The sequence below is a fragment of the Arachis stenosperma genome, chromosome 3, assembly GCF_014773155.1.
Source record: "Arachis stenosperma cultivar V10309 chromosome 3, arast.V10309.gnm1.PFL2, whole genome shotgun sequence".
Taxonomy (NCBI): Eukaryota; Viridiplantae; Streptophyta; class Magnoliopsida; order Fabales; family Fabaceae; genus Arachis; species Arachis stenosperma.
Window position 1 is genome coordinate 136,418,835 of NC_080379.1, and position 13,836 is coordinate 136,432,670.

The following is a 13,836-nucleotide window of genomic DNA, read 5'->3' on the forward strand; positions in this document are numbered from 1 at the left end:
AACTGATGAGCGGATATTTTATACGCTTTTTGGGGGTAATTTCATGTAGATTTTAGTATGTTTTAGTTAACTTTTAGTATAATTTTATTAGTTTTTAGGCAAAATTCATATTTCTGGAATTTACTATGAGTTTGTGTGTTTTTTTGTAATTTCAGGTATTTTCTGGCTGAAATTGAGGGAGCTGAGCAAAAATCTGATTTAGGCTGAAAAAAGACTACTGATGTTGTTAGATTCTGACCTCCCTGCACTCGGAATGAATTTTTTGGAGCTACAGAAGTCCAATTGGTGCGCTCTCAATTGGGTTAGAAAGTAGACATCCAGGGCTTTCCCGCAACATATAATAGTCCATACTTTGCGCGAAGATAGATGACGTAAACTGGCGTTCAACGCCAGTTCCATGTTGTAGTCTAGCGTTCAGCGCCAGAAACAGGTTGCAAGTTGGAGTTCAACGCCAGAAACAGGTTACAACCTGACGTTCAACTCCAGAAATAGCCCAGGCACATGAGAAGCTTAAGTCTCAGCCCCAGCACACACCAAGTGGGTCCCAGAAGTGGATTTCTGCACCAATTATCTTAGTTTACTCATTTTCTGTAAACATAGGTTACTAGTTTAGTATTTAAACAACTTTTAGAGACTTTTTTTTGATCTCATGACATTTTTAGATCTGAAATTTGTACCTTTTGGCAGCATGAGTCTCTAAACCCAATTGTTGAGGGTGAGGAGCTCTGCAGCGTCTCGATAAATTAATGCAATTATTTCTGTTTTCCATTCAAACATGCTTGTTCCTATCTAAGATGTTCATTCGCGCCTCACTATGAAGAAGGTGATAATCCGTGACACTCATCACCTTCCTCAATCCACGAACGTGTGCCTGACAACCACCTCCATTCTACATCAGATTGAATGAGTATCTCTTAGATTCCTTAATCAGAATCTTCGTGGTATAAGCTAGAATTGATGGCGGCATTCATGAGAATCTGGAAAGTCAAAACCTTGTCTATGGTATTCCGAGTAGGATTCTGGGATTGAATGACTGTGACGAGCTTCAAACTCGCGATTGTTGGGCGTGATGACAAATGCAAAAGGATCAATGGATCCTATTCCGACATGATCGAGAACCAACAGATGATTAGCCGTGCTGTGACAGAGCATTTGGACCATTTTCGCTGAGAGGATGGGAAGTAGCCATTGACAACGGTGACGCCCTACATACAGCTTGCCATGAAAGGAACTTTGCACTTTTGAATGCAAGGAAGCATTATGTTGCAGAGATTCAAAAGACAAAGCATCTCAAAAACTCCAACATATTCTCCCTTATTGCGTAACAATTATTTAATTTATGCCCTTTTTCTTTTTACAATTCAAACTAAGAATTATTATTGATATTATATCCTGACTAAGAGTTACAAGGTAACCATAGCTTGCTTCAAGCCAACAATCTCCGTGGGATCGACCCTTACTCACGTAAGGTATTACTTGGACGACCCAGTGCACTTGCTGCTTAGTTGTGCAGATTGCAAAAATGTGATTGCAATTTCGTGCACCAGGAACCTCCTCATCTGGATACTAAAAAATCTTTTGGGGACCCATCCCTTGTTCGAACTGCTTTGGGTATTACTTGATATATTTTGTTTCTTGTTTTTACTTTGCTTTCTCCTTCTTTCCTGGTTTGTAAAACTGTTGGTTTTCATTTTTCAGAGATGGCCAAGAATAATGATGCGATGAAGGCTTTCAAAAAGGCGAGAAAGGCTACTGCAGCTTAGAACATCTCGACCCGGACGGATGGGGAAGGGTCCTCTCAGGTCTCGTTGAAGCCGTCTGTGCCGAGCTCTCCTGGTCGGAGGAGAATGATCCCTACTCCTCGAGTTCATTTAGTGGATCCTTGATAAACCAATATTTTATGGTTTATCTTATGCACAATTGAGTAGTTTTTATCAACTCTTTACTCACTTATTCATACAATTCGCATGTTTTACATTTTCCTTCCTGATTTTGTGCTATGATTGAAAACATGCTTCTTTGATCTTATATTTGCTTATTATTAATCCTCTCTTATGACCATTAGATATCTTGATATGTGTGTTAAGTGTTTTCAGATATTATAGGACAGGAATGGCTTGGAGGATGGAAAGGAAGCATGCAAAAGTGGAAGGAAAACAAGAAGTTGGAGAAACTGCAAAGCTGTCAGCCTGACCCTCTCGTACTAAAACAACCATAACTTGAGCTACAGAGGTCCAAATGACGCGGTTCCAGTTGCGTTGGAAAGCTAACGTCCGGGGCTTCGATTTGATATATAATATGCCATAGTGGCCCTGACGCTAGGCGACGCGACCGCGTGCTCCATGCGGCCGCGTCGCAGTGACGAAAAACCAGCGTGGCAGATTTCTTCTCCAATGATTTCTGGGCTGTTTTCAACCCAGTTTTCGGCCCAGAAAACTCAGATTAGAGGCTATAAAGTAGAGGGATTGCATCCATTCAGATCATGCTTTCATAATTCACTTTTCATATTTTTAGATGTAGTTTTTAGTGAGAGAGGTTTTCTCCTCTCTCTCTTAGGATTAGGATTTAGGACTTCTCTTAGTTTTAGGAGTGACTCTCAATCCCAGGTTCTTTATTTTTATTTATCCCAATTTAGTTTATGAACTTTTCCATGTTAAGATTTGAATATTTTATTTAATGATATTTGAAGTATTTCAGTTTATGATTGTTTCTTTTTATTATCCCCAATCTAAAGATATTGTTATTCTAGTAGATACAATTTTCTTTCCTTTTGGTCTTGGTTAAATAATTGGTGACTCTTGAGTTATCAAACTCATTATTAGTTGAGAATCAGAATTAATTCATCCACTTAACTTACCTTCATAGTTAGAGGTTAACAAAATGGGAGAAAAATCCACTTCTCATCACAATTGATAAGGATAACTAGGATAGGACTTCCAGTTCTTATACCTTGCCAAAGGTTTCTTTTACAGTTATTATTATTTTATTTTACTTGTCATATAACATATTCCCACCTTACTTCCAAAACCCCAATTTACAAACTAATAACCAATAATAAGAACATACTTCCCTGCAATTCCTTGAGAAGACGACCCGAGGTTTAAATACTTCGGTTATCAATTTATTTAGGGGTTTGTTACTTGTGACAACCAAAACGTTTGTACGAAGGGATTTCTGTCGGTTTAGAGACTATATCTACAACGCGACTGTTTTTATGAAATTCTTTACTGGCAAAAATCCTAACGTCAAAATGGCGCCGTTGCCGGGGAATTGCAAACGTGTGCCTTATTATTGGTTATTATTGTAAATATTTTTCTAAAAAAAATATTTTTCTTTTACTTGTTTATTTGTTTCTCCTTTTTCCCCCTTATTTCTGATAGCTATTATGAATTCTCACCCCTCTCGCTTTGAGTTTGGTTCTAACTTTGTTGAAGGAAATAGAAACCACAGCAGGAATATGCATCAAGGTCAGACCAATCAAGGATGGATGGAGCCAAGAGGATCTAATCAACCCTTCAGGCAACAACACCATCCTAGATATCATAGACAAAGACCAGGCTACAATGCATCCCAAGCTGATAGATATGGTGGACCACCTTGTAGCTACCAACAAGCCCCACCCTATGCTCAGCGATCATCCTTTCAACACAACCTCAACCCACCACACTCACAAGCCCCTTTCCACCATTCACCTCCATATGACCCCAATCTTTGTTCACCACACCAACCACCATATGAACCATACACAGAACCACCACCTCAGTATACACCATCTCCTTATACTTATCAAGATGAACCACATTCCTACCATGAACCCTTTCTCCTAACAATTGAACCCTCCTATCCACCCCAAATCTCCTTGGAAAAAGTAATTGCTGATCTAAACTCTACTATACAAGCTCTCGTCGCCCAAATCGGATTACCAAATCCCTTCAACAATCAACCCTCAAGCTCTAGTACACTTCCTTTTCAACCACCGAATGATCTATCCACCCCATCACCACCATCCATGGAAGAGCACCAACATCCATCAATCCAAGAGCAACATGATCCCACTAATACTGTTGACATAGAACAAGAGAGAAGGGATCATCTTCGTGAATCCATACTTCATAAGGAGCTAGAGGAGGCACTAAGGGTGAAGGTAGTAGACACCCTTGAAGTTGACAGCGCGGTTGAAGAACTAGTGAAAGAAGACAACAAGTAGGATTTTATGCTTAAAGGTAAAGAAATAGTTGGAAGGAAAATCATTGAGGACGAATATGATTGCATACTTAAATACCTGGATCAAGAAAGAAATCGATTACCTTTCCAACGTTCGGACATTCAAAGAACCCCCATGGTTTTATGTGGGAAATCTACTGAAGAATGTAGCAGGAAGGAGAAATTGGGCACTCCGGTGGATAGTGAGCAGCACGATTTGATATTGGAACAAGTGGAGGAAGCCGAAATTATTAAAGAAGAAGAGGAGGCAGTGGTTGAAGACTTAGGAGATGCTGAACCCCCATGGAAAAGTCAAGACATAGAACCTCCTTTCAAGACGGTTGCATTTGATGTTGAGGAGGGTGTACAAGCTCCAAGGCATATCACAGTTAAAGACTTGGAAGAGATTGATCAAGAGATGGAGATTCAAGAAGAAGAAGCACAACCTCCCATGCCCTTGGTGAGCAATGAAGAAAAGATTGAATTGGAAGAAAGCTACCAAGAGAAAGAGGTTGAAATTGAAGAAGCTTGCAAAGAGGTGGTAATTATCAGAGAAGAGCACAAGGGAGTGGAGCTTGCAATTTCATTAAAAACACCTCCCCCTAAGTTGCCATCATCCTTCACAACATTCAAGTGGGTAAAATTCATATCCCTTAGCTTTCTAATTCCACTTGAATATGGGCTACTGGAGACGGATGGTCAACTTAGAGCTCTTTGTGGCATTAAGAGTAAGAGGAAGATGGTCAGTGGTAAGAATTGTCCTGCAAGGTTCATTATGGTTGGAAACTCAAGGTTTAAACGCAAAGGTTGGTGCAAAGCTCAACTGAATGGGTCTAGGAAGTTGTTTGGCCGCTTTAGTGAGAATTCAGATTGCCTGCCACCCGATTGGAACACTAATGATCAACAAGAAGATGGGTGTAAAGGCAAGATGTGGGATCCTGGAATCTGCTCTGACATTTGTCACCCCGGGAGCCTAAGAATCTGTTTGAAGCTTCTTAAGGGCTTTACATGCTTAGTTTGGGACCCCAGAGGTTACTGGAGATACAAACATTGGTGGAGATTTTTGGATGAATACAAGCACAAGCCACCATAACAGGAAGCTCATCCAATGTCCAATTTAAGGACTTTAACTAAAAGTGCTAGGTGGGAGACAACCCACCATGGTATGATCGTTTCTTTTTCATTTTTATTTAGTTTTATTTGTTTTCAAGTTTTATTTTATTTTATTGTATTGAACCTGGAATTTTACATAACATTCATATTAGCATTACATTCTGCATACTGCATTATTAAAAAAAATGGAAAAACACGCACGCGATGCGGCAGTGTCGCTGACGCGTCCGCGTCACTAGTGCGCGGGGAAGAAAACGTTGAATAGAAAGTCACGTGAGAAAGTGGCTGGAGGTGCACCTTTAGCATCGTTTGACCCCACGCGACCGCGTCGCTCACGCGACCGCGTCATGTGGAATATTGGCCTCCCACCCGACCGCGTGCCCCCACGTGATCGTGTGACCAGGATTTCGACGTAATAATGGTACACAGCCGAAAGTTGTGCTAGAGTGGTGCTGGACTGGCGCTGGATGCGCAGTCCATCGCACGCGACCGCATGACCCACGCGACCGCGTCACATTCTTCTAAAACCCACTCACGCGATCGCATGCCCATGCGATCGCGTCACTTAAAATTTGGCACTAATAATAATTTGAACAGAGAGTTGTGCGAGCGCGAGGCTGCCCTCGCGCCAGTAGCATGAATTGTGTCACGCGACCGCGTCAATCAGTATCAGCGCAAGTTGCGCGACCGCGTGCCCCACGCGATCGCGTCGCTTGCGCCGCACACCTTAACCTAATATGCCAAAATATTTTATCTTTTCTTCCCCAATCCTAATTTTCCCTCCTTTCTTACTTACTTCTTCTTCCCTTCTTTCACTTCTCATTCTTCTTATCTCTTATTTTATTTAATTTATTTGTACACTTTCATTCATTGCATTATTTTCATTGGTGTTAGAAATTTATTTGGGTCATTATTTTCTATATTTTTGTGAATTGTTTGACAATTATATATTATTTTTAAAAGGGTTGCTTGCATGTTCAATTTATTATTTTCATTAGATTATTTACCATGCATGCTATGTATTTGTGAAAACGCCCGTATGGCATTGTGCACTGCTTTTCAGTATCTTTTATCCTACTACTCTGAATGCTTGCTTTTCCCAAAACCCTTTTTGTATTTTATTAATTAAATATAATTGTTATTACAAACATGTTGTTAGTTTGAAAGACTTGGTAATCTAACTTGGACATTGAATGCTTGATCTATGCTACTCATGCCTTTGCCAGCATGCCAATAAACATCTTGCATTCAATTGTCATTACATGCACTTGCTATATTTCCATTGATGACTTTTCACGTGTAGTCATGACCATGTGTTAACGTCATTCTTCTTTACTGTGCATTGATTACCACCTTTCCTGCTCTCTTCTTTGCTCTAACCCTTAGCTTTCAAAGTTACTTTCCTCTTCCCTTTTCAGGATGGCCACCAAGAAGGATAAAGAGGAAGCAACTTCCACACCGCCGGCAAGGAAAGGAATAAAAAAAAAAGAGCACTAACTGAGGAACCACAACCCCGCCCACTTGTACATCTTAGCATGCATCGAGGACGGTGCAATCTTTAAGTGTGGGGAGGTTGATACCGATCTCCATGGGTTAGTACTTTCTTGTCTCAAACACCAATGTTTAAATTCTCTTTGTAGATTAGTTTTTGCATTTGCATATTTGTTTGATTTTTGCATATTTTACCACTTGGTTAAAGTAATATTTTCTTTTTCAAGAAACCTTTTAGAGCATTTCACTAATTTGAATAAAACTTTTTGAAAAACTTGTTTGAAGAAATATTATTTTGGAACATAGTTTAGAGCTCGAACACACAAAACCAGTGAGATTTTGAGCCTATTTGATTGGTTGCATTTTATCAACCAATATTTATTTTTGGTGTGTGTTTTTCTCTCTAAAATTGTGATCTTTGTCTTGCTTAATTCTATATTTCCATTGTTTGACGTATGCATGCACTGATATGATTGAGGCCTTTGTTTCACTAAGCTTACATACCCATATGGCCTTACCCTTTCATTATCCTTTGCAAACCAATTTGAGCCTAATATACCCACTTGTTCTTTACTTTAGCTCATTACTAACTCTAAGCGGAAAACAATAATGTCCTTAATTTGAATCCTTGGTTAGCTTAGACTAGTAAAAGTGCTCATGATTTAAGTGTGGGGAAGTTGGGTTTGAAATTATTTGGTTTGAATAATTGGGTGTTGTATATTTTAGTGAAAATGTGCAAAATAATAGTTGAGTACATATTATTGCATTCAATACTTTAATCATATGCATTAAAAAAAAGAGAGAAAAAGTGAAAAAGAAAAAGAAAAGAGCAATTAATAAAAGGGGACAAAATGCCCCAAAGTGAGTTTTGGTATCAATGCATATGTACTAAACTCAATTTTAGGATGCATGAACATGTGGAAAGCACAGTTAATGGGAAGTTAGATTTTGCATTTTAATTAAATGGATTGTCTTAAGTTAGGTGGAAAGTTTATGTTAACTAAGGATTCAAATTTTAGTCCACTTGGCCAAATACAATCCTACCTTGACCCTAACCCCATTACAACCCTTAAAAGACCTCTTGATTTGTGTATTGGTGCATTAATTTTTGTTGATTGTTAGATGAAGAGCAAGCTATAGAAAGCAAGATTAGTAGAGAATTGAGAGAATTGACCCTAGACACTTGAGAGTTAGAATGATATACACTACCAGTAAGGGTTCAGTGCTCAATTCTATGTTCCCTGCTTTCATGAGCTATCTTCTTCTTGTAAGTTATTTGTATTGTATTTTGTGACTTGAATTAGTGAAATCTAGTTCATATTTGTCTTGAAGAACTTATTTATTTTTAACCAAGTAGGTAGAAACATTTTGCATTTAGTTGCATTCATAGGTTGCATCTCATACATTATATCATTCCTCTTCATCTCTTTATAGTTTCCCTTGAGCTTAGCATGAGGACATGCTATTGTTTAAGTGTGAGGATGTTGATAAACCACTATTTTATGGTTTATCTTATGCTCAATTGAGTAGTTTTTATCAACTCTTTACTCACTTATTCATATAATTCGCATGTTTTACATTTTCCTTCCTGATTTTGTGCTATGATTGAAAACATGCTTCTTTGATCTTATATTTGCTTATTATTAATCCACTCTTATGACCATTAGATGCCTTGATATGTGTGTTAAGTATTTTCAGATATTATAGGGCAGGAATGGCTTGGAGGATGGAAAGGAAGCATGCAAAAGTGGAAGGAATACAAGAAGTTGGAGAAACTACAAAATTGTCAGCCTGACCCTCTCGCACTAAAACGACCATAACTTGAGCAACAGAGATCCAAATGACGCGGTTCTAGTTGTTTTGGAAAGCTAACGTCCGGGGCTTCGATTTGATATATAATATGTCATAGTGACCCTGACGCTAGGCGACGCGACCGCGTGCTCCATGCGGCCGCGTCGCAGTGACGAAAAACCAGCGTGGCAGATTTCTTCTCCAACGATTTCTGGGCTGTTTTCGACCCAATTTTCGGCCCAGAAAACTCAGATTAGAGGCTATAAAGTAGAGGGATTGCATCCATTCAGATCATGCTTTCATAATTCACTTTTCATATTTTTAGATGTAGTTTTTAGTGAGAGAGGTTCTCTCCTCTCTCTCTTAGGATTAGGATTTAGGACTTCTCTTAGTTTTAGGAGTGACTCTCAATCCCAGGTTCTTTATTTTTATTTATCCCAATTTAGTTTATGAACTTTTCCATGTTAAGATTTGAATATTTTATTTAATGATATTTGAAGTATTTCAGTTTATGATTGTTTCTTTTTATTATCCCCAATCTGAAGATATTGTTATTCTAGTAGATACAATTTTCTTTCCTTTTGGTCTTGGTTAAATAATTGGTGACTCTTGAGTTATCAAACTCATTGTTAGTTGAGAATCAGAATTAATTCATCCACTTAACTTACCTTCATAGTTAGAGGTTAACAAAATGGGAGAAAAATTCAATTCTCATCACAATTGATAAGGATAACTAGGATAGGACTTCCAGTTCTTATACCTTGCCAAAGGTTTATTTTACAGTTATTATTATTTTATTTTACTTGTCATATAACATATTCCCACCTTACTTCCAAAACCCCAATTTACAAACTCATAACCAATAATAAGAACATACTTCCCTGCAATTCCTTGAGAAGACGACCCGAGGTTTAAATACTTCGGTTATCAATTTATTTAGGGGTTTGTTACTTGTGACAACCAAAACGTTTGTACGAAGGGATTTCTGTCGGTTTAGAGACTATATCTACAACGCGACTGTTTTTATGAAATTCTTTACTGGCAAAAATCCTAACGTCAATCCTCCACAGTCTTCTACTGTTGCTGTGGCTTCTTCTACGGCCATTCCTCCTTCCAAAAGACCTCAGACCGTTGAACCCTTTAATCTGGATGCGCCTGATTTTGACCCTATTGGATTTGTCGATCAGCAGATCGGTCCTTATGGTGCCCTCTCTATGGATGATATTTCTTTCCTTCATCACTTAGATTTTATAACTCGGAGTAGCATCAAGATGGCACATATGGGAGCTGCTTTGTACCAAACTACCCAAAATCTTCCCCTTCATGCTACCAAGGCCTTTTTGGAGGAGGCTAAGCGGGAGTTTGACAGAATGAAGGGTTCGAAGGAGGAGCTCCAAGTGAAAGTGACTGATGAGCGGATGATTTGTATACTTTTTGGCATTTTTTTAGTATGTTTTTTATATGATCTAGTTAGTTTTTAGTATATTTTTATTAGTTTTTAGTTAAAATTCACTTTTCTGGACTTTACTATGAGTTTGTGTGTTTTTCTGTGATTTCAGGTATTTTCTGGCTGAAATTGAGGGACCTGAGCAAAAATCTGATCCAGAGACCAAAAAGGACTGCAGATGCTGTTGGATTCTGACCTCCCTGCACTCGAAGCGGATTTTCTGGAGCTACAGAAGCCCAATTGGCGCGCTCTCGACGGCGTTGGAAAGTAGACATCCTGGGCTTTCCAGCAATATATGATAGTCCATACTTTGCCCAAGATTTGATGGCCCAAACCGGCGTTCAAAGTCACCTCAAGAAATCCCAGCGTTAAACGCTGGAACTGGCACCCAAATGGGAGTTAAACGCCCAAACTGGCACTAAAGCTGGCGTTTAACTCCAAGGAGAGTCTCTACACGAAATTTCTTCATTGCTCAGCCCAAGCACACACCAAGTGGGCCCGGAAGTGGATTTTTATGTCATTTACTCATCTATGTACTAGTTTTCTATAAGTAGGACCTTTTACTATTGTATTAGGGACATCTTAGTAGCTATCTTTGAGTTTTATGCTATCTTAGATCATTGGGAGGCTGGCCATTCGGCCATGCCTAGACCTTATGCTTATGTATTTTCAACGGTGGAGTTTCTACACACCATAGATTAAGGTGTGGAGCTCTGCTGTACCTCGAGTGTTAATGCAATTACTATTGTTCTTCCATTCAATTCCGCTTGTTCTTTATCCAAGATATCACTTGTTCTTCAACATGATGAAGGTGATGATTGACGCCCATCACCATTCTCACCCATGAACAAGGTGACTGACAACCATTCTTGTTCTACAAGCATCTGAGGCTTAGTGAATATCTCTTGGATTCTTCGGAATCTTCGTGGTATAGGCAGGACCTGATGGCGGCATTCAAGAGAATCCGGAAGGTCTAAACCTTGTCTGTGGTATTCTGAGTAGGATTCAATGATTGAATGACTGTGACGTGCTTCAAACCTGTAACCTACTGGGCGTTAGTGACAGACGCAAAAGAGTTATTCTATTCCGGTAGGGGAGGGAACCAAACCGGTGATTGGCAGCACTGTGACAGAGTGTGTGCATTAGCTTTCACTGCGCGGATGGGAGGTAGCTGCTGACAACAGTGAAACCTTACACGAGCTTGCCATGGAAAGGAGTAAGAAAGGATTGGATGAAGGCATTAGGAAAGCAGAGAGACGGAAGGGAAGGCATCTTCATACACTTGTCTGAAGCTCTTACACCAATGATATACATAAGTATCTCTATCCTTATCTTTTATGTTATTTTCGTTCATCACCATATACATCTGAATTTGCCTGACTAAGATTTACAAGATGACCATAGCTTGCTTCAATACTAACAATCTCCGTGGGATCGACCCTTACTCACGTAAGGTTTATTACTTGGACGACCCAGTGCACTTGCTGGTTAGTTGTGCGAAGTTGTGTAATGCCATGGTATTGAGCCACCAAGTTCTTGGAGCCATTACCGGGGATTATTTGAGTTGTGAAAAAGTATTGTTCACAATTTCGCGCACCAAGTTTTTGGCGCCGTTGCCGGGGATTGTTCAAGTTTTGAGCAAGCTTTTGGTAACATCAGTGCCAAGATCCGGCAACAACATCAAGTTTTTGGTGTTATTGCCCGGGATTGTTTAGGCTGGACAACTGACGGTTCATCTTGTTGCTTAGATTAGGTATTATTTTTTTCGAAATTCTTGAAGATGAATTCTAGAGTTTCATGATGATTTGTTGAAATCTGGCTGGCTGAGAAGCCATGTCTAATCTCATTGGACCGAGGTTTCAACTTATCACCACAAGAACTTGTTGATTTCTTATCAATCTTGCTTTTGGAGCAGTGATTTGCTAAGGCTTGGCTGGCCTCTGGCCATGTCTAGTGTTTTGGACCGAAGCTTTCTTTGAAAGCTTGGCTGGCTGTGAAGCCATGTCTAATTCCTGGACCGGAGTCTTAGACTAGCATTGCACTGATTCCTGGAATTCTCATTAAGAATTTTGATACCTTTTCCTACTTAATTTTCGAAAAACACAAAAAAAATTACAAAATCAAAAAGACCAAAAATATTTGATGTTTCTTGCTTAAGTTCAGTGTCTCATATGCATTTTCATATTGTTAGTGTCAGTAGTATACAAACTGCTAAGTTTGGTGTCTTGCATGCATGGTTAATTGATTCATTTTGCATTTTGATTATTAAAAATCCAAAAATATTTTTAATTTGTGTCTTTTCAAGTCAATGATACAAAGAATTGAAGATTCAGAACATACTGCAGAGGAATTACACAGAAAAAGCTGAGCATTCAAAAATGCCCAGTGAAGAAGGCAGACTGGCATTTAAACGCCAGCCAGGGCACCTGGTTGGGCGTTTAACGCCCAAAGAGGTAGCATTTTGGGCGTTAAACGCCAGAATGTATACCATTCTGGGCGTTTAACGCCAGGATGGTGCTAGGGGGAAGATTTTGTTTTCAAATCAATTTTTTTTGTTTTTCAAAATCAAATCTTTTTCAAATCATATCTTTTCAATCAAATGTTTTTAAAATCAATTTCCTTCCTTTTTAAAAGATACTTACTAACAATTAATGATTTGATTGAACATCTCAAAAATTGTTGCCTTTTCTGTTGAGAAAGGTTTTATGTTTGAATCATATCTTTTCTTGTTAGGCAAGTCATTAATTTTTAAAGTCATATCTTTTCAAATTGTTTTCAAATCATATCTTTTAAAATTGTTTTCAAATCATATCTTTTAAAATTGTTTTCAAATCATATCTTCTCAATCACATCTTTTTAAAACCATAACTTTTCAATTAAATCTTTTTAACCACATCTTTTTCAAAATAGTTTTCAATCAAATCTTTTTTAAATTTCTAATTTCAAAATCTTTTTCAAAAATCACTTGATTTCTTTTTCACTTTTAATTTTCGAAAATTATCCATCAAATTTTCAAAAATGTTTTCAAAATATTTTAATTAATTTTCGAAAATTCTCTTCCCTCCTTCCCACATCCTTCTATTTATGGAGTACCACTCCTTCTTAATGCACAATTCGAACCTTATCTAAGTAAAGTTCGAATTCTCCTTCTCCTTCTTCTTTCTATTTCTCTTTTCCTCTGACACCTCAAGGAATCTCTATACTTTGACATAGAGGATTCCACATTTTCTTGTTCTCTTCTCTTTCATATGAGCAGGAGCAGAGACAAAGGCATTCTTGTTGTAGCTGACCCTGAACCCGAAAGGACCTTGAAGAGAAAACTAAGAGAAGCCAAAGCACAACTCTCTTTGGAGGACCTGACCGAATTCTTCAAAGAAGAAGAAGACATGGCAGCCGAAAACAACAATAATGCAAACAATGCAAGGAAGGTGCTGGGTGACTTTACTGCACCTACTCCTGATTTCTATGGGAGAAGCATCTCTATCCCTGCCATTGGAGCAAACAACTTTGAGCTTAAGCCTCAATTAGTTTCTCTAATGCAACAGAATTGCAAGTTTCATGGACTTCCAATGGAAGATCCTCATCAGTTTTTAGCTGAGTTCTTGCAAATCTGTGACACAGTCAAGACTAATGGGGTTAACCCTGAGGTCTATAGACTGATGCTATTCCCTTTTGCTGTGAGAGACAGAGCTAGAATATGGTTGGACTCTCAACCTAAAGAAAGCCTGGACTCTTGGGAAAAGCTAGTCAATGCCTTCTTGGCAAAGTTCTTTCCACCACAAAGATGGAGT